The sequence below is a fragment of the Parus major genome, chromosome 18, assembly GCF_001522545.3.
Source record: "Parus major isolate Abel chromosome 18, Parus_major1.1, whole genome shotgun sequence".
Classification (NCBI taxonomy): Eukaryota; Metazoa; Chordata; class Aves; order Passeriformes; family Paridae; genus Parus; species Parus major.
Genome location: NC_031786.1, coordinates 5586832 through 5605104, shown reverse-complemented (window position 1 = coordinate 5605104; position 18273 = coordinate 5586832). Strand labels below are relative to the sequence as shown.

Genomic DNA, 18273 nt, shown 5'->3' with positions numbered 1-18273 from the left:
GTGAACAGCAATGCCTGGTGAGCTACTGGACACACAGGATCCCTGCTCCTCCTGAGAGGCTTCTAAAAAGAAAGGACTTGCAGGTAAGATGTGAAGTGCACAATTAGGCCAGAAGAGGAGCAAACAGTGCAGGTGCACAGGACAAGAGGCTGAGAGGACCAAATGTCTGTACTTACCACAAATACCCTCTGTTATTTGGTTTGCACTGTCATAGGTTTTAGAAGCCCTGAAATTAACCTCTGGCACTGCACTGCACAGAAGATGCCTTCTTGGAAGATTTTTGACTTAAATACTTCACAGAATTTGTTTTTCTGTAATTCAGAGATGGACTGCATAGATCCTTCAGAAGTGCCTCAGCTCTGTGTACAGAGGCCATTTCAGTGTCCAATTGACTGCCCTGGGTGTGTTTTTATGTAGTTTTGTTCACTTTCAGAGGCTGCACAGACTGTTCACCCCATCTCCCCACATCCCCCCATCTGAGCAGGGCACAGAGACAGGGAACCTTTAAACCCTGCATGAATGAGGCTCTCATAAATTCCATATTTGAGAAACTCTGGCTGTATCCTTTGGCCATAAAAAGAAATTAAAGCTGCATGTAACATACAGTACCCTGTAATCCTGCTGCACAGCCTTGTGCCTGCATAAATCAGCCTCTCATGAATATTGCACTGTACCTGCAACAGCCTGACACGGGAGTTAAAAAAAGGATAAATCAAAGGGAAAAGAGTCAATGGTCACAGAAAGGTTTCACAAACAGCACCTGTTTTCTGAGAGCCTTAAAGGTCACCAAAAGCAATCTGAGAAGTGCACAGATTTCAGGGACCCAGTCAAAGCTGTAAAAGGAGGAGAGAGTGGATATTTTTCCTTCTTCCTTGCCACAATGAAGCAAGCCTTGGAATACACAACAAATCCTCTGGCAGGAGTTTTGTGGTCATGGAGAGGGACAAGCTGTGGAACACCCAGAGTGTGGAGAGGAGCAAGGAAGAAAAGCTATTTTATAAACCTTGGAGGGGGAGGAGGACCTGAGCTTCAACTGTGTTTTTCTACCAGAAATAACTCACAAAAACTTAGGATTTCAAATTCTGTCTTGGTTAAATATAATTAACTCCATGTATTTATTTTAATTCAAAAACTTTAAATAAGGAAAAGTCTATCTTGTCCAGCTTAAAAAAACAGAGAGCAGGAACAGCTTCTATTAACAACTTCCTCAGAGACCTAGAAAACACATTGCAGTGCTCAGGGGAAAATTTTTATTGCTGAAATCTTCAGTAATGGGCAAGAAAAAAATTCAGCCAAGACATCCCCCTCTGTCCCCTCCACATTTCCCAGTTTATTTGCAGCCCAGCAGGTCACCCCTGACAGAATTTGTGCACAGGAACATACTGGCAAGAAAGGGACAGGGAAAAACACAGGTATGAGTCCACCTTCTCTGAATGGATTCAGAGTCTGTGAGCCAAGGTTGTCACTCCCTGGCCATTAACTTGCTTTGCAACCTTTGCCAAGTTAAGCACTCTGCCTCAGTTTCCCCACTTGGGAACAGTAAAGTTGTGTATTTCAAACTTCCTGGTGTCCACCAAGCACCTTATGAGAAGCCACTTGAGCTTTGACCTGCACAGTTTTACTCAGGGGTTTGCACAGATTTGCTGTCTGCCACCTTCCCTCCAAACTGTGGATTTTTTCTTTCACAGCAGACCCCTCTTGCAGCTCCTGAGTGCCACTCATGTCAGCCAGGAACACAACACACCTTGTGCTCTCTGTTCCTGTGTTTCAAAATCCTACATCATAAGGCATTCAGAAAAAGTTTGTATTGCAGCCAACAAACACTGTTAAAGGGTATTGAAAGCTTCTTCCATTGCCATTTATTGAGTGAAGAGAAAACAGATTCTGCTGCTGTCACAGCACATCAAAATAATTAGTTCAGCTATAAATAGCTCAGTTTACTCACTTTTTTCTGTTCTTTTTTAAGGTCAAGGCTGCAGCCAAAAGGAGTAGCAGCACATCCTAGAGGAGCATCCCTTCTGCTTGGATTCAGGCAAAACAGTGAGATAAGGAGTTCATCTGTAATCAATGATCCCAAGGCTACACAATTACATCATAATTAGAGAAATAATTATTCCCATTTAGGTAGGAAGAGGGAGGAAAGAGTGTTAGCAAGCCCACATATACACAAATTTACCTTAGCCTAAGTAATGAGTATTTTCAAACCAAATTTAGTTAAACTGCCTTTGTTTTTGTTGGATGATGCTTCTGTATCGACTTGGCTTTATCTTTAATCATTTCTGCATTGAGTAGAGCTTCTACACAAGAAAAGCCAGTGGAACAAGCTGTGACACCAAGGTATTTTCTTCACCTTAATTAAGGGCTTTCAAACCTCCCCCTTGTGCAAGCCCTGCTCTTGCATTTGCTGCAGTTGACCCTGTCTGATCATCTGCAGCTTGTTAGAGGTGATAACCTGAGTATCCAGGCACTCTGATAGCACTAGATCAAGATACTATAAAGATCAATAAGAATAAGCAATTGTAGCAACTCTGATCCCAGTGCAGATCAGGTCAGCAGATGTGCTCTGCTCCTAGATGTATATAATAGACACTGCTTTAGAAAGATGTGCATTGTCTGACACAAACAGCAGCCACACTCTGTCCCTTCACCTTTCCTGCTGAATTAGCTTTGCCATCATTTCTGAATTGCAAACATGTTCCAGCAATTAACATCTTCAGTATACAACAAATCAAATCTACACTAGATGAAAATATTTATAGTCACATTAATTGGAAAGATCTCTGAATTTTTATAAGAATGCTCTAACAGAGCTGTTTGTGTGAGGTTATTGTTATCCCCAGGGAATATTCCCCTGATGCTCGAGGATGCTCTTAGGTATTTAGCCACTTTTGGGTGATGTTTATTTTGTGCAAGTCACAGCCTCAGTTCCAGACCATGAGCTGTACAATGATGTATTTAGATCCATCTCTAGCAACTGCATGAGACCTAAAATATTCTTTTTCTTCTTTCCTAACTGCTCAACTCTTTGTAACATCATCAATCACAGAACCTTCTTTCCCCATGCTTGCACAGGGCTATGCAGGTGGGGACTGCATCGTCTCTATTGTACAAAACAAAAGAAGATTTTCTGCAATTTTTGAGTTTTCATGGGAGCCAGTGGGAGTTAAACATCCAGCTTGAAAAATGTATTTGAACTCAGGCAGGTCTGGCAGATCTTCAATTGGATCCTGACCTACTCACAGATATTTTTTTCTGCCTAGTCTCACATGCAACCATATTTTCTAGGTACACTTATCTACCTGTCACATACAACAATGTACAGCCCTGAAGAAAACAAAGCAGGTGATTATCTTTCCCCAGTCAAATGCAGTGGAAAGGTCAGATTTAATTTGAAGCTGAGGGGCAATGAAATGATAGAGAAAATGTACAAAAATAGAGTGTAGCTGTTCTGGGAGGGAAGCGAGTCTGCTCATCCCTGTGGAACAGCCAGCAGCACAGACACACCATTCATCCCTTCTCTTTATTGCTCCCTGGTCTTTGATTTGGGACTTGGCTCCATTATCATGGAAGATACATTTTTGGGAAGATGTGAATTGGGCAGGTGAATCATTTCCTTCTGCATGGCCTTCAGCCAGAGCCACTGACACTGAGCACCCACCAGCTCCTGGAGTATCCCCAAGGAAATTGGATTGTTCCAGGCTTTTAAGATGGAGAAGATATTTTTCCTCAATCCCACCCTTCCAATGGCTGGCAAGGTGCTACATGTTATATACACAGTCTTGCAGTTACTTATTTTAATCTTGGTAATGCCCTTGAGCATTGCTGGACTCCTACAAAATCAGCACCTAAATGGAAATAAATTCACAATGCTGCAGCTCCCTGCATTCAGAGCAATTCAGTATGTCCCATGTCCTAAATGCAACTGGGTGTTTCACAACCTCTGTATTTAAATTAGGTTTTTCCATGCACATTTTTTCCCTCTTAGTCCTGCCTAAAACCCAGAGCAAATTTCAAGGAGAAATTTTTCTTGGACCACTCACTAGGGCTTGACACATCCAAAGCACTTAGACTGAAGACCAGCTGCAGAAAACAGAAGTTTCACAGTTTCATTGTTGAAAACAAGCTCCTGCTTTTACTCTTCCTGGTAATTTTGAGCTCAGGATTCCAAGTGCCCTTCTGCACTCAGAAGACCTGTTTGGATGGATGAATGCCTTGAAGGTTATGGGTAAGAGCTCAAACCTGGAAGTGGTTATTCTCAAAGCTGAGAAAGGAAAATTCCCAAAGGTCTCTATGATAAGTTGATAAGAAATAATGGAGACTTGTTTCATTTAAACACAAAGAACAATTCAGCCATATCATGGCTTATGGTAGAGACATTAAAAGTTAGACAGAGACATTGAAAGTTATCAGATGAATGTCTGCATGCTTTATCTTTTTAATAATGCAGAGAAATGTAACAGTTTTCTGTCCATGATGAAGCCTGGGATTCCTGGAAGGGTACCCTGCCTTGCTGCTTCTTCATGTTCCCCATGTCTGCCTCTGCCTTTCAAATGAGTGCCACCAATCCCAGTCTAATGGCAATGTTTTAAATAACTACTTCTTTCCTAGGAAGTCAAAAAAAGCCCACTTAAAAGTGAACTCTGTGCATGTGCCAAATATTTAGAGAGTAAATCTCAAACCCAGGAGTGATCTGCTTCCTTCATCTGCAGACCCTGGATGTGATGCAGATACCGTCACTCCCAGCATCTATTGCAGGCCAGTGGTGTGAGCTCATGAGGGGAACTAAAAAAATTATATCTAGAATGAAAAATAGATCCAGAAAACACCACCAATAGCTAATTCTGGCCAGCTAAAAAATCAGTATATCATCTAAACTAGTCACCTAGACCTTTCCTGTTGGAAGTTTGCTTTCCTCACAAGGTCCCTTTGAGACACCCCCTCCATCTGAAATATAGCACCACTGACTGAAGGACTGGTTTCAAACCTCTTTAGGACCCATATGAAGAGTCTATACCCCACAGCAAGTTTGGCAATCAGCACTTTAAAAAATAAACTCAGCTCCGGAATGATGATTTGCATAGTGCATGGTGACTAAAATTAGCCTGCCTCAACTCCATCTCAGGAGGAAGTCTGAGTTGCTGCTGCAGTTTCAGGTTTCTTGGCTTTCAGAAAAATTCATAGCATCTGAGGAACACAGATGTGTCTTCTGTGCAGCCCTGCTCCTCTTGGCTGGCACTTCTCTCCCAAGCTGCATCTCAAAGCTGTCCTACGGCACCAGCAAACCTTGTCCTTCCTCTCATAGGAAACCAGAATGTGCTGAAACCTCTGAAAGCCTTTATTCAGTATGAAGGTGTTTGGGAGATTAATTAGTAAAGAGAGAATGCACTGCAGGTCACAAATGGTCTGTCCTGGGTGTAGGAAGGGTAAAACCTCCTTGAGAGCTATTTACCACAAGACAGAGGTTTCTCCAAGCAGAGGTGTGCTGGAAGGTGCTCTGCAGGAGACATTCACCATGTAAAGTTGGGTTAGGACTTGTAGTTTAACCTTCATTAGCTGCTGGATGGAGGTGAGGTCTCCAACTTGATTCTCAGCTATTGCCCCATAATATCAGTGCATAAGAGCTTGTGTTTCTCTGTCATAATTTAATATTGTGATTTGGCTAACCAGAGAGTCACACACTCCCTTGGTCTCATTTTATACTGCAGATGAACAGATCCATAGGAGGTCATGCTAGTCTACCACAGATGTCCCTATTGAGCTTAAATTATTCAAAAAGTCAGTCATCAGCTAAGTGCTAAACGGTTGCAGCTTTTTTGGGTTGGCTTTTTTGGGTTTTTTTCAGCTTGAGATGTGGCTATAGCTTTTCTCCCCAAGATGCATAAATAACTCATGCAGTTATGAAGCAGGATCACTCAGGACCCGTGTGAAGAGTGCTGCTGGCTCAGATCCCACATCACCCACTGAACAAATCCAGCTCAGCTCCCTTCCTTCATCCACCCTCCACCCCAGGTCAGGCCATGAGCCCTCAGGTCACATTTCACAGTTTTGGTTCCTCTATCCCTGCAAGGTCCCAGGCACCTTTGAATCCAAGATCACAAGTACCAGAGTTTTGTAGCTTAATATTTGTAGTAAATCTGTACAAAATTAACTTGCTGTAGCAACAATCCAGTCAAGTACTTGTTTTAATATTTTATATGAACACAGGCCAGCAGCTAATTTAATTTTCTGCTGTGTTGTAGAATTGAAAGGTGATGATTCACCCTTAAAAATACATTTTAAATTTAGTAATGACTCTGTCTACAGTATATATCTTATGGAGGGAGCCCAGAGTAAAAGCTCAGTGATGTGCAGAATCCTGGCTAGATACAATCAGGAAGAGAGCAGTCCTGTGACATGAAATGCAATGATACACTGAACTTCTGACCTGTAGGAGAAATCTGATCCCACCTTCTTCTTCATTTCAGCTGTGTTCAGAAAAACAAAAGTCTTCATTCAGCATTCAATTTTCTTCACCCTTCACCACTGGAATTTTTATATGAGCTGAATTAAATATGCCAGACTTCAAAGGTAAATGTCCTCAGTGGCTCAGTGATATCCATGGTGTCTTTCTGATAACCATTGTCATTAAGCCTCATTCTGTTCTGATGAGGCCCTGCAGGAAAGTGAGGTGCTCCTGTGTCCAGCTTCACTGCTTAAGCAGAATAAAACACTGACTGTAATACTACTGGATTAGTTTTTGTCTGAACTGGAGGCAATCACTGGGTTTTGCTTATTTTAGCCACATTCTCTGCTCTGAAGAGAGTTAATACTAAGCATTAACCCTGAAGTCCTTATTCAGGATTCCCAACATTCAAGGCAAAGTTTGAGCCAGACACAGACTACCCAGAGTTTAATGACCATGCAGAGGTGGTGAGCTGGGTGGAGCACCCAATAACCTGTGGTGTGTCACCACACATCTGCAGTGTGCAGATAATGAGGCCTTAAAAGACATGGCACCATGGCTGGATGGAGGCCAGCTCAGAATTCCTGCTCATTTGAGCTCCTGCTCTGCTTCAGGCATGTTGCTCTTTGCTCATCCACAGCTGAGCTCCCTGGGATCTGGGCATGCACAAGAGGACAAGGGCTTTACCCACCCCTGATAAACTGAAAACAGATTGAAGCTCTAAGTCAACTACACTTGAGCATGTGATAAAATTCTTTGCTAAACTGGGGCCTAAGTCAGTGTGCTCTTAGGGTGGAACTCAAATAGCTGCTCTTGGAGGAGAGAGAACAGGCACACAAATGGAGCCAAAGGTCCTGCTGGGGTGATGGGCTGGGGGTGAGTGGCAAGAGCCCGAGCAAATCAGGGAATGGCCTGATGCAAGAAGAGGAAGGAGTGTGTGACTGGCTGTGTGGCTGTGGCTTGGGAGGAGGAATTTCCTCGTGGGAATGTTGCCAGGAGGGTGAGGAAATTGCTTGCTTTTCCAAGCTGAAGCAGCAAATGAAGAAAGGGTGATAGCAAAGGTTCTGTACTGCAGGCAGTGTCACTGAGACACAGAAGGAGGGGTGATTTGAGTTGTGGAGTCCAAAATAGCACACTGGCTTCAGACCTTGAAAACTCTGAAAGGATAAAGTTATAGAGCTTTTCATCCCACATAAATATCTGTGGTTACCATTCAGGAGGGCAATGGCTCATGTAGTCAAGGATAAAAATAACCCTGAGATACCAGCCCCAGATTTCATCCAAAGTTCTGGAGACCAAGTGAGTCCCTGGCTGAGTCCCTGGAGCCCCTCAGTACACCAAGCTGCTACTGCTGGACTGCCTGTTCTCTCTGTTTGTGCTTCCTTTGGGGCTTTTGGGCCACCTCACAGCTCCTTGCTCTAAAATATACTAAAACTTTGTCATCATGATATAGGGGAGAGCTTCTGTCCTTCTGAAAGAATTTGTGGAAAAGGCACAGAAGGACTAGAAAAAGATGGTTCAGGCTTTTGACCCTTTTGGAAAATAAGTAAATTGCAATCTGGGTGGAGGGGACCATAACTTCCCAGGAAAACATTTCAATACAATAGGCACTACACTCTGAAATTGTTAGAGCTATGTGTGCAAGAACACAGCTTCTCCACTCACAAAGACACTTCAACTACAGCCAAAAAATCTGTGAAAGACAGAACCAACCAATCTCCCAAAAATGCATTCCCCCTGAGGGGGGTTTTGGGCACTGTGCTGGCTGACAAGAGGCTCGGAGCTGTGCAGAAAAGCTGTTTCTGGAGACATTCCTACTACACATAGGGAAAGAAGATTTGGTGCCTGAAGGATCTCCTTGATTACATCTCCATTTCGTAGGCAGCATCTACAAGTGGTTAGAGCCTAAAAATAGCAATTTCTTCTGCTCAGAAGAGACAGGAGCCTCTTTTCTCTTCTTATACCAGAAAAAAAAATTGTTTTGAACTGACTCTTCTGGATAAATAGCACTTAGAAGTAACTGTAGTGCTTATGACGAATCTCATGTAGGGATTTGCAGTTAGTTTTCATGCCACAGATCACAAATTAATTACGAAAATCTTGTCTCTTGGAAACTCTTCTATTCACAGTTGCATCAAGTCACTATAGCAGTAACTTGCATGGAACAATAACATTAGGGATATTTTTATTTTTAGCTATCTTAATGAAATATAGCAGATGGAAATAAAGAGGAGAAGCCCATCCTGTGTGACTAGCCATCTGTCTGGGGATCAGCAGCAAGTGTTTCATGGATCACAGCTAGAAAATTAGTGTGTAATTAGCGTCAGTCTTCAAGCTACCCTGCAATTCTTCACACTCATTATTTTACTCTATAGAGTGGCTTTCAAATGCCACCCAGAGCTTACCCACGTGCTCTTAGCAGCACCTCTGGCTTCAGAGCACTGCCTTGGGCTGAGCACCAGGAGTTCCCGACCATCCCACCCTCCCTCTCACACAAGTGATCAGGTAAAATCCACTCTTCCAACTACCAAGATCCCCAGGACTATTCCAGTCAATCTAAATTTGCCTTTAAGATGTTCCCCTCCAAGCACTGGGATTTGCACTGGGCATGCAATGGAAACCAGGTTACCAACTTGAACACAGTGTAAAGGACTATTATCCAAAAACTATTTTGTGTTGGGTTTATTATTTCTGGCATGTGGCTTTTCCAAGTCCGTTGAGTAGCTGGTCTGGAATCTCACTCTCCAAACCCGCCCCAATGACTTCCCCACACTGCTCTGCTGGAGGAAGCCTGCCTTGTTTAATGACATCCTAAACAGACACATAATCCTGAGTACTGCTAAAGGTCAGGCAGCCTGAGCTTTTGGAGATGAGATACTTGCTCAGTGTTGTCATCATTACACCCTTTCAGTGCTGCATTACATCTCGGGGTTGTTCTCCCTTTCTGGGAAAATCAGTGCCTTCTCACAAGAAAGGTTTTGTATTTCACCATTAGAGAGTAATGCTTATTCTTCTTTGGTAACAGGATATTGATATCAGGCTGTTTTATCTTTATTTATTACCTCCATTCCTCCCGCTGCTACAATTCACTTGATACTGGTTTGGTTATTTTTATGCTTTTATTTAAGAACAGTGTACTCCAAGGCTGCACTTAAAGAAATGCCCAAGGAGTGGAGCCAAGGGAGTCATCAACTTATTTACTGGACAGAGCTGAGCCCAAGACGATGCCTTAGGAAATAACCTCTATTCCTGGAAATCCATGGATAACTGTTAAACTCTACTGTATGGCATAAACATAACTAATCTTCACAAACCCTGGGCATGCAACATCTGAACGTGACATAGCAGGTGAAATAGTGTTATTCTTCCTACAGGGAAAGTGGCCCCAATGACAGAGCTTAAATCTAGGGAATCCTCTTTGTAGACCTCCTTGAGTTTTGGCTCTGTCAATTACTTTTATGGCCCTTTCCCCCCACCCCCCTTCTGAATGAGTAAGCAATCACAGTTTGCTGGCAAATGCCAAATATTTGCAAACATGTTTCAGTCTGCCCTTTCCAAGCCTGAAGGTAGATTTATAAGTCATGGAAACATTCTCTTCACTCTGCATCAATGCCTTCACCATCTTCCCCCCTCTTCCTTCCAGCCCATCCAGGACAGATGAAGGAAGCAGGGCTGGGATGGGATTGCAATGGCAGTAGAGGGATGCCATCAGTCAGAGCCCAGACTCACAGCCCAGCAGTTCACCCAGGGCAGCAGGGCTGCTTTCATTCTCTCCAAAACCCCTTCATTCTGCTAAAAGCTTAAATCCCTCTGATGGCCTTCAGGTGAACTGCTGTGCAGAGAAGGATGGGATTGCCCAGAGGGGATGGAGTGATGCAGGTAAACCAGCAGCTGTGAGAAGCAGCCCTGATGGGAGGAAGCCAGACACTGTCTGGGTCGCTGCTCCAGGGGATGGGTTCCCTATGGATGCCCAAGCTGTGTGCCTGCTCTCCAGGGAACTGTGCATGGCTATTTCTGTCCCACTGTCAGCAGCCAGGAGCCCCGGGGTGTTCCTCTCCCAGCCTTGCTGCTTCCCCCAGGGCCAGGTTTCCTCCCTCTGTCCCATCCAGCTTGCTGGGTCCCTGCCAGAGGCCCTGGTGCCAAGGGAGGGGTGACACAACTCCCATCTCCCTGAATGGAGCTGAGAGGGACAGGGGAGGGACTTGAGTTATCTGACTCATGCACCTGTCCCCTGCTGCTCCCTCTCCTCTGGAGGATCCCACCGTGCTGGGAGGACCACCTTGGTGTGGGATCTGCAGCAGGGAGACCTCACCAAGCTCACATCTCAGTGCTGTGAGCCACAAAACAAGACCCCCAAAACAACACAACATCCCATTTCTGTATCCTCAGCTGTGTTTGGAAAAAGCTGAGACAGACCCAGCATGAGCTGGGTGTCCAGCAGGAGTGGCTGTGCCTGGAGTGCAGATGCTCCCCTGGGATGGGGCATCTCGTTGTGCTGCCTGCAGACAAAAAACTTCCCCAGATGCTGCCCACCTGGTGCTGGAGATGAGTTTAGGAAACAGCAATAAGAAACTGAAAATAAAAGGCTGAAAAGAGAGAGATAACAGGGCCCATACCAGAAGTGAGAGCACTAAAAATAGTGGTGATACAATCCATCAGAGCTATAGGTCACAATTAAGAACTTGTGTGTCTCTGGGCATCAAGCAAGCGCCTCTCCAGCAATAGGAAACTCACAGGGGTTTAACAGGAGAGACAGTGTGTCCTGGGCTCCCAGCCAGACTCTGCCCAAAATAGAGCATGTATGGACAGTGCTCTGAGGGGCTGGTGCCAGGCACTGCTGGGGCATTGCCCCTCTGCTCTGTGTTAGGCTCCAGCACACTCCTGTCGCTCCAAGCCATGGAGCTGTGGGGTTTTCCAGGGAGCAGGAAGGCATGGTCACTCCTTGGGGCACAAGCCCACAGCCATATCCCCAGTAGCTCTCAGGAGCTGCAGAGACATGGATACACCAACAAGATGCAGGAGCAGCTTGCCTGAGGCTCGGCACATCAGCATCTCCTTCACGGTGGTTTTGGAAGGGGAAGCCACAGCTCTGAGCCACCTTCCAGGCTGGAGATGATCCATGCCTGCTAGGCTGCCCCATCCCAGGCTGCTACATCTCCCATGGGAGCTCCCAGCCCCTGGGAGGTTGGTTTGATTGCAGTCCAAGCTTTTATCCAAACCCTAGCTGGTGCTCAAGTGATTGAAATGATCAAGGCAAGACACCTTTTCCTCACTGATGAATCCTCAGCTCCACCCCTCCCAACACCCACACTGTGCAGGGCTTGGCAGAGTCCCCCTGGCCAGCAGGAACTGCCCATTCCTGGGTGCCCCATTTCCCCAGGAAAAGGTGTTTTTACACCAGTAAACTTCACCAGGGGATGAGCAAGAGTGGCTCATCAGGTTTGGTTCTCTGCTGCTGCGCCCACCCCAACACCTGTGGGTCCAGCATATGGCCAAGTGCCCATGCCAGAGGTCATGGTCAACTAAAAGGTGCTTCTCAAGTCAATTTATGCTGCTCTTTAGTTTCTGTATAGAATACCATGCATGAGATTGTGTGGAAAATGCCTTTAACTCCTCCAGAAGCAGGATTATTCAACTGAGCTTCTATTCCCTGGAAACTTTTGACTCAAGCATTACAGCATTGCAATACAGGAGAAATTCAATACCACAACTGCCCTTGGCTAATCTGCTTTCTCTTCTGGGACCAGGAAAGCCCAGACTGGCATAAGAAAACTTAAAACCAGTTTAGCTCTAAGAACAAGTGGTAGTTAAAACCAGCATGAAATAGGTGGGGATTTTGAAAACAAACACATGGCTTAATACAACATGATCCTAAAAGAAGTTAAAGCAGCTGCAACCCCAGTGCTGCTCCTGCTCAGTGTGCACAGAGTGTGTGAGCAGGCTGAAGGACACAGCAGCCAGCAGGGACTGAGACTGAGGTGGATTTCTTGGCACAGATTTGACCAGCTGGAGCACAGCCCTGGACTGGGAAGAGGAGAGTGGTGTCCTCTGTGTGGCCATGGCTTAAGGGTGCCTCTCCCAAGGGTGCCCTGTGCACCTGCAGCTGCACAGCTGGGCTGGGCTTCAGACGGAAGAGCTTGAAAGCCATCGTTTTATTTTCTCTCATTCTCCCTATTTTTGGCTTCAGATTCTTGGATGGTTCCTGCCTACTCCCCAAATATGTGACAAGGAGTAGGTTTGAGATAGTAACAATATTAAAATGAGTCAAAGCACAGATTGAGCTGAAAGTTAGCACAAATGCAGGATAAAAACCTCTCAGCAGAGTCAGGTAGGCAGAAGATCCTCAGGAAAAGACTGGGAAGCAAGGGAATACCACAGGCTCAGTGAGGTGCCACATGGTTTAGGAAACCTCACGGGGTCAGTCAAGTCACACTTCAAACACCCCTGCTCAGCACTGCCCAGGCTGAACCACGGTGGCAAAATCCAGACTGGAATGGGAATGATCCCAAAATACAGGCTATGAGAAAAGAGAGGGAGAGAGCCAGCAAATAAACAAACCCCAAGATATTGGATGCCAATAAAATCCTGCACCCTCTAGGTGGTGGAACCTAGAAGGAAGGTTCGGCAGCATCAGTGATTTATTTGGTTTGTGATGAGAAGTAATGAGAGATGGCCAAGCAGGGTGTGAGATATACCTGAAAAATGGAACCTGTACAAACAAGAAAGGAAATTGCAGCAGCTGTGGAGCAAAGCTCCTGTGTCTCTTGTCCAAGCACCAAAGCTTCCCTGGAGGAAGATGTGTGGCACACTGTGCCCTGGGCAGTATTTGGGTGTGGAGCAGCTGGAGGAGCAAACACCACCAGCCCTGAAGAACCTCCAGCCTTGCACCAGTCTGATCTGCAGTTCTCCTGAACCATGACTTTCTCAGCTGGCTTTTTTTGCTCTGATTTTTTCTTTTGGGGATCAGTCTGAGAACAGACTTACATTTTATCATAGTTAGACACCAGCCCAAAGCAGCACTGAGCAGTAAGAAGCACAGTAAGAAGCAGTAAGAAGTCTAGCTTGATATCATGCAACCCTGCTGCTCAAGGCACAGAGAGCCCAGCAAAGTCTGCTGGAATCATAAGAGGAATGTGGAAACTGCTGAAACAATAAATTCATGGACAAAGGACTCTCTAACTATTTAAAGTTAGGGATGGTATGTTTATCATGGCTGGGTGACAGGCCAGAGTCCTCTCCCAAAGATGTGCCATTACATATGCACAGGATTATACAAAGCACCTATTACATAGTTATTGCCTGACCCTGCTTGCTCTTGTCTTGCATGATAATGAGCTCCACTCCTCTCTGGGCATGCTCAGTCCTTCTTTTGAAATGAGTCTGGGGTCTTTTTAATTGATCATAATGAAATCTTCCTCTTCCTCAGGCTTGAACCTTTCAGCTGTGTCTTGTTGGCAGCTTTCTTAGTCCTCTTGGATGTAGTTTAGATCTCTTTGCTTGCAGGTGCAGACATGGTCCTCTTCTTTTCCACAATAGTCTATTCTTCATGTCTCCTTCTACAAACACAACTTAACACAGGTAAATTATATATATTCTTGGGCTATTTGTTTAATTTTGGCAATTGATGACTAATTTACATTTTTTTTCAAGCAAAAGGTATGTAGCCTTGCTTTTAACTAAGCACACCTAGTAATCATTAACTGCCTATTGCTCTTACCTTAAATTTTCATATGTTTCTTTTACCTTGAATTTTTTAAGTTGCTCCTATTCTAATTAAAATCTTAATTTTTTAATTTTCTTAACTCACTGCCACTTGGTCAGCAGATAAAACCCTCCCAGTACTGCCTCCTTCTGAAAACTCTCCTTGGGACCTATTCTCATTTCCTTCACCTTCTTATGTCTGATTTCAGATCACATCTCACACTGCTTGCAAAGTCCAGCTCTCAAAACAAGAACAGTTCAACACCCAAGTGCTGCTGCTGTCAGCCCATAACGCTGCTGGTGGCTCAGCAGAGCTTTGTTAAAATCTCTTAATTCCTAAAAAAAGTCTCCTCCATGCTTTGTTTTGAAGGTTTCTGACCCATTTGTGTGATTTCCAGGCTGAATGAAGTGATGAACCCCCCTGGCCATTTCATGAGCTTCCTGCAGACCAGGATGGCAGCAGAGCCTGGACTGGAAGGGTGTGAAGAGCTGTAACTTCCCAGGATGAGCAGCCCCACAGGGACCAAGGTGTGAATTCCATCTCACCCAGAGGTGCACATCCACCTCTCTGCTCACAGCTTGCTGCAGTTCAGCCACAGCTTTGGCCCAGAGGTGATATTTGGGGCATTATTGCAGATGCAGGTTGCTATGGTGAAATAACCTTCCAGGCACCCTGGAAAGTTCAGAGAACCATTAAAAATGTTTGCAAAAGCCAGTCATTGACTTGCTGTGCCCAGCTGATTGCAGGACATCACCCAAAAAGCAGAAAAGCTGTTTCCTCACCCCCTTTGCATGCAACCTTTATTTTGTCCTGGTGTTCTCTGATGCTCCTGGTACCTTCCTTCCTCTGGAAATGTCCTTCCTCATTTTCTCATCCCACATATGGAAATCTGCACAGCCCAGAGCAAGGCAAGGATGGGTACCTTGTGTCTGGTGCTGAGTTTGCAATGCCAAGGTGGAGGGCTGGTCCTGCACCCCCTGAACTTCTGAGCTTGGACCTGGCTGAGCATCCATCCATCCATCCATCCATCCATCCATCCATCCATCCATCCTCCCTCCCTCCCTTCCTTCCTTTTCAGGGGGAATGAGACACAAGCATATCTGCAAAGGGCAGAAGAGCTTTTTTAGCTCCCAAGCACCCACACAGTGTTTATTTGCAAGTGAGTCAACCGGACTCTAATGGGTTGTGGATGCTGCACAATTCACCTCTCTCTTATCTCAGGGATTTTCATTACCTTTAGGGCAATTTTGACAAGGATTAAATTTTCCCCTCCCACACACACATCCTGCTGTTCTCTCATTGAACACATGAATTAGCAGCCAAAAAAAGTCCTCAGCACCTTTTCTCCCGTGGATCCAGCCTCCCCCATCAGCCTTTAAGATTTCCTTGTGCAGTTACCCACCCCAAACCAGGTCTGGCCTGAAAGACTGAAGCATTTCACACCTGCTCCATGTGCTGCTCATCCCACAGATCTCTCTGTGCCATCCCAGGAGCAGAATCCAAATACCCCAAGCAGCGACAGAGCTATGTGTGGCACCTGCAACAGCATCTGTCAAGGAACACCCATGCAGTGGCAGAACAAGTGTAAAATTGTCTATCATTCTTATCCAGAGTATTCCAGCTGCCTTTGCCAGTGAGCTCTCTGATTTCCTGATTATTAGTCCTGTGGGGACACAGACAGCTGCACCATTTTCCATCAGTCCAGTTGTTTCCACAAGGTAGAAGCTGATCCATCCAGCCTGGAGACACAACAGGATCCAGGTGACCTGTGGGACATCTCCCCATGCTCCCTCCTCCAAGTGCTGCTTTCAGCCACCACCAGCCAGGACAGCAGGACATGTGCTCTGACCCAGGGCAGCATCATCAGCTCTTTTTCCTTTAGCTCAAAGCAAACACCAGCCAGATTTAAAGGAAGGCTCTGAGATATGTGTCTGCAGACCAGGCTTTGGGGAAGTCTAAGGGTGACCCTGGGAGGAAGCTCTGCTACCGCTACCACAAAGGCCCCAGCTGGTGGCAGCTCCATCCCTGCCAGCCCTGAGCCTCAGGGACACCAGGATATTGATCCCATCTCAGCCCTATGTATCAAAAGGTGGACAAGAAAAGCAGATGTGATATTTAGGAAGGTTTCCAGCATGTTTTTTTTTGGGGGGGGTTTCCCCTTTTCCTCTTCATTTAAGCTCCAAATCTGAGACAGCCTAAAAGGCCCCCGGACACAGCAACACTCAGGAGCAGGAGATGGCAGCACCCCCCAACATGCCCTAAAATCCCTGAGCATTGGAGGTGGGCAGGGGAAGGTCTGGGGTGGATGGAAGGAGCATCAGCCCCCTCAGCCCTGCAGCCACTCCTGCTGCTGGCTCACAGGTTTAGAACTGCTGCTCTCAGGCAGGGAATGAGTAAAGGGAGCCTTTAACATCCCACCTGCAAACTGGAACAGCACTTCCCTGAAGGCTGCAGAAGCAGCAGGAAGGGGAATGCTGGGGAGCAGCTGCTCAGCCCTTGCAGTGCCAGGAAACCTCATCTCCCCCATCCTGCCTGGCTCCATCCCAGTGCCCAGCAGGACATTTGTCTAATAAAGGAAAAGCTTTCCCTTTACCAGGCATTAGGTGAATTGGACTAGAAGTCCCAGCTCTGGAGCAGAGGCAAATCCCAACTTTTCCCTCACAGGGCTGAGGGCAGGGGAGCATCTCCTGAACCCCAGAGTGACCAAGTGCTTGGGTTCCTCCATCCTTCCTCAGACAAAACAGCTTCACCTGGGAGAGCTGTTTCAAGGAACTTGAGGCTTGGCTGCTGCAGGAAGGCTGGGAGAAGGGAATGCTCCTGCAGAATGGGTTTTCTCTCGAGCTCCACGTTGTTTGGATTGTAAGAGCACCATCTTGTGTCACAACTTGGACTGCTCCTGGGCAGAAACTCAAGCAGTGTAACAAGCACCAATCCACACCTCTTCCCATCAGCTCCCTTCCCACCATCATCCTCAAGTGTTTTAAAAAGCAGGAAACTATTTGCTCTCAAAATAGGTTTTTTTAAAGTGCACCCACACAGAATGACAGCGAGTCCTGGTGGAGTTGCTGGCCAGAGGCCTCTCACAGCTTGTTCTACAGTAGAATTAAAGGGTACTTGTGCATCAGATATCACCAGGATATTCAGTACCAGCTCCAGACTGTATTGCTTAGACAGGATGCTGAAAATGGGAGGTGAAGGCAAAAAGAATCCCAGAGTTTTGGTTTACTATTTATTCCATTGTAGAAAAAGGAGAATAGTCTCCCTCAGTAGGTTTGTGGTTTAATTTCCAGCAAAAAAAAAGTATTTTTTTAATAAAAGCATTTGCATTGAAAAAGTTAAACACTGTGTATATTCTGCCCTGAAAACCTCTTTGTGTAGGAAACTGATAAAACTGAGAGAACTTTTTTAGAAATCCACCTCAGAAAGAAGTGAGTGCTTTTCCCATGTTCCAATGCCCAGTGCAGACAGATTCGTTATTTCCAATGGCTTCAAACTTCAGTCTCCAAATACCACTTGTAAGACCTTAGCTCAGTTCACAACTCTATTCTCACATCTCTCTCAACACTGCATCTGAAAAATTCAATTACTTACCTACAGACCTGAGGGGCTCCAGGGCTGCTGGAACAGCTGAAGCGCTCCCAGAGTGAAGATTTATGATGTTTTTTCCCTTTTAATAGAGACACACTCTGCTTTAGCACAGTGCAGTGTGTGACCTGCCTGGGAATGCACACAGCCCCAGAATCATCACTGTGAGGAGAGGGAAATGCACCAGCACATCAGTTCTGGAGAGGCAAAAATCTTGCAGGAAAACCCCATAACTGTGCAAAAAACTGTTAAAAACACCAGGTTTATAAAGCTTCAAGATGGTACAACTGTGGCAACAGGACCTTTGGTGGTTCTCATCCATGCATGATTCCAGTGTTTGCACGTGCATTTGTGAAAAAAAAACTGAAGTTCTTTTGTTCTGTTTTAAACAACTTCATGTGGACCCTTCACCAGTGCCCAAGGGCAGCAGTAACACCAGCAGTGACACTCATGGGGAGGGCAGGGGGGCTTTGTGTCCCCAGCAGAAGTTTGTGCACCAAGTGGGGCTCCCCCATCCCCTGGGAATAGCCAGGGGTTCTCAGGG

The 18273-nt window shown here is 45.7% G+C and overlaps 1 long non-coding RNA gene across 8 annotated transcripts in view; it reads left to right on the top strand.

The window, feature by feature from the left end:
• Positions 1–17455, top strand: part of LOC107212409 — a 52634-nt gene extending 35179 nt beyond the window's left edge. For 6 of the 8 annotated variants that reach the window (XR_004499771.1, XR_004499773.1, XR_004499770.1 and 3 more), the window contains 2 exons: positions 1–83; positions 1967–6721. This is a non-coding gene — a long non-coding RNA (uncharacterized LOC107212409). Of the gene's footprint in view, positions 84–1966; positions 6722–13945; positions 14021–14541 lie in introns of those variants that run through there. The other 2 variants (XR_004499775.1, XR_004499774.1) reach the window with 2 other exon arrangements.
• The last annotated feature ends 818 nt before the right edge of the window (positions 17456–18273 follow it).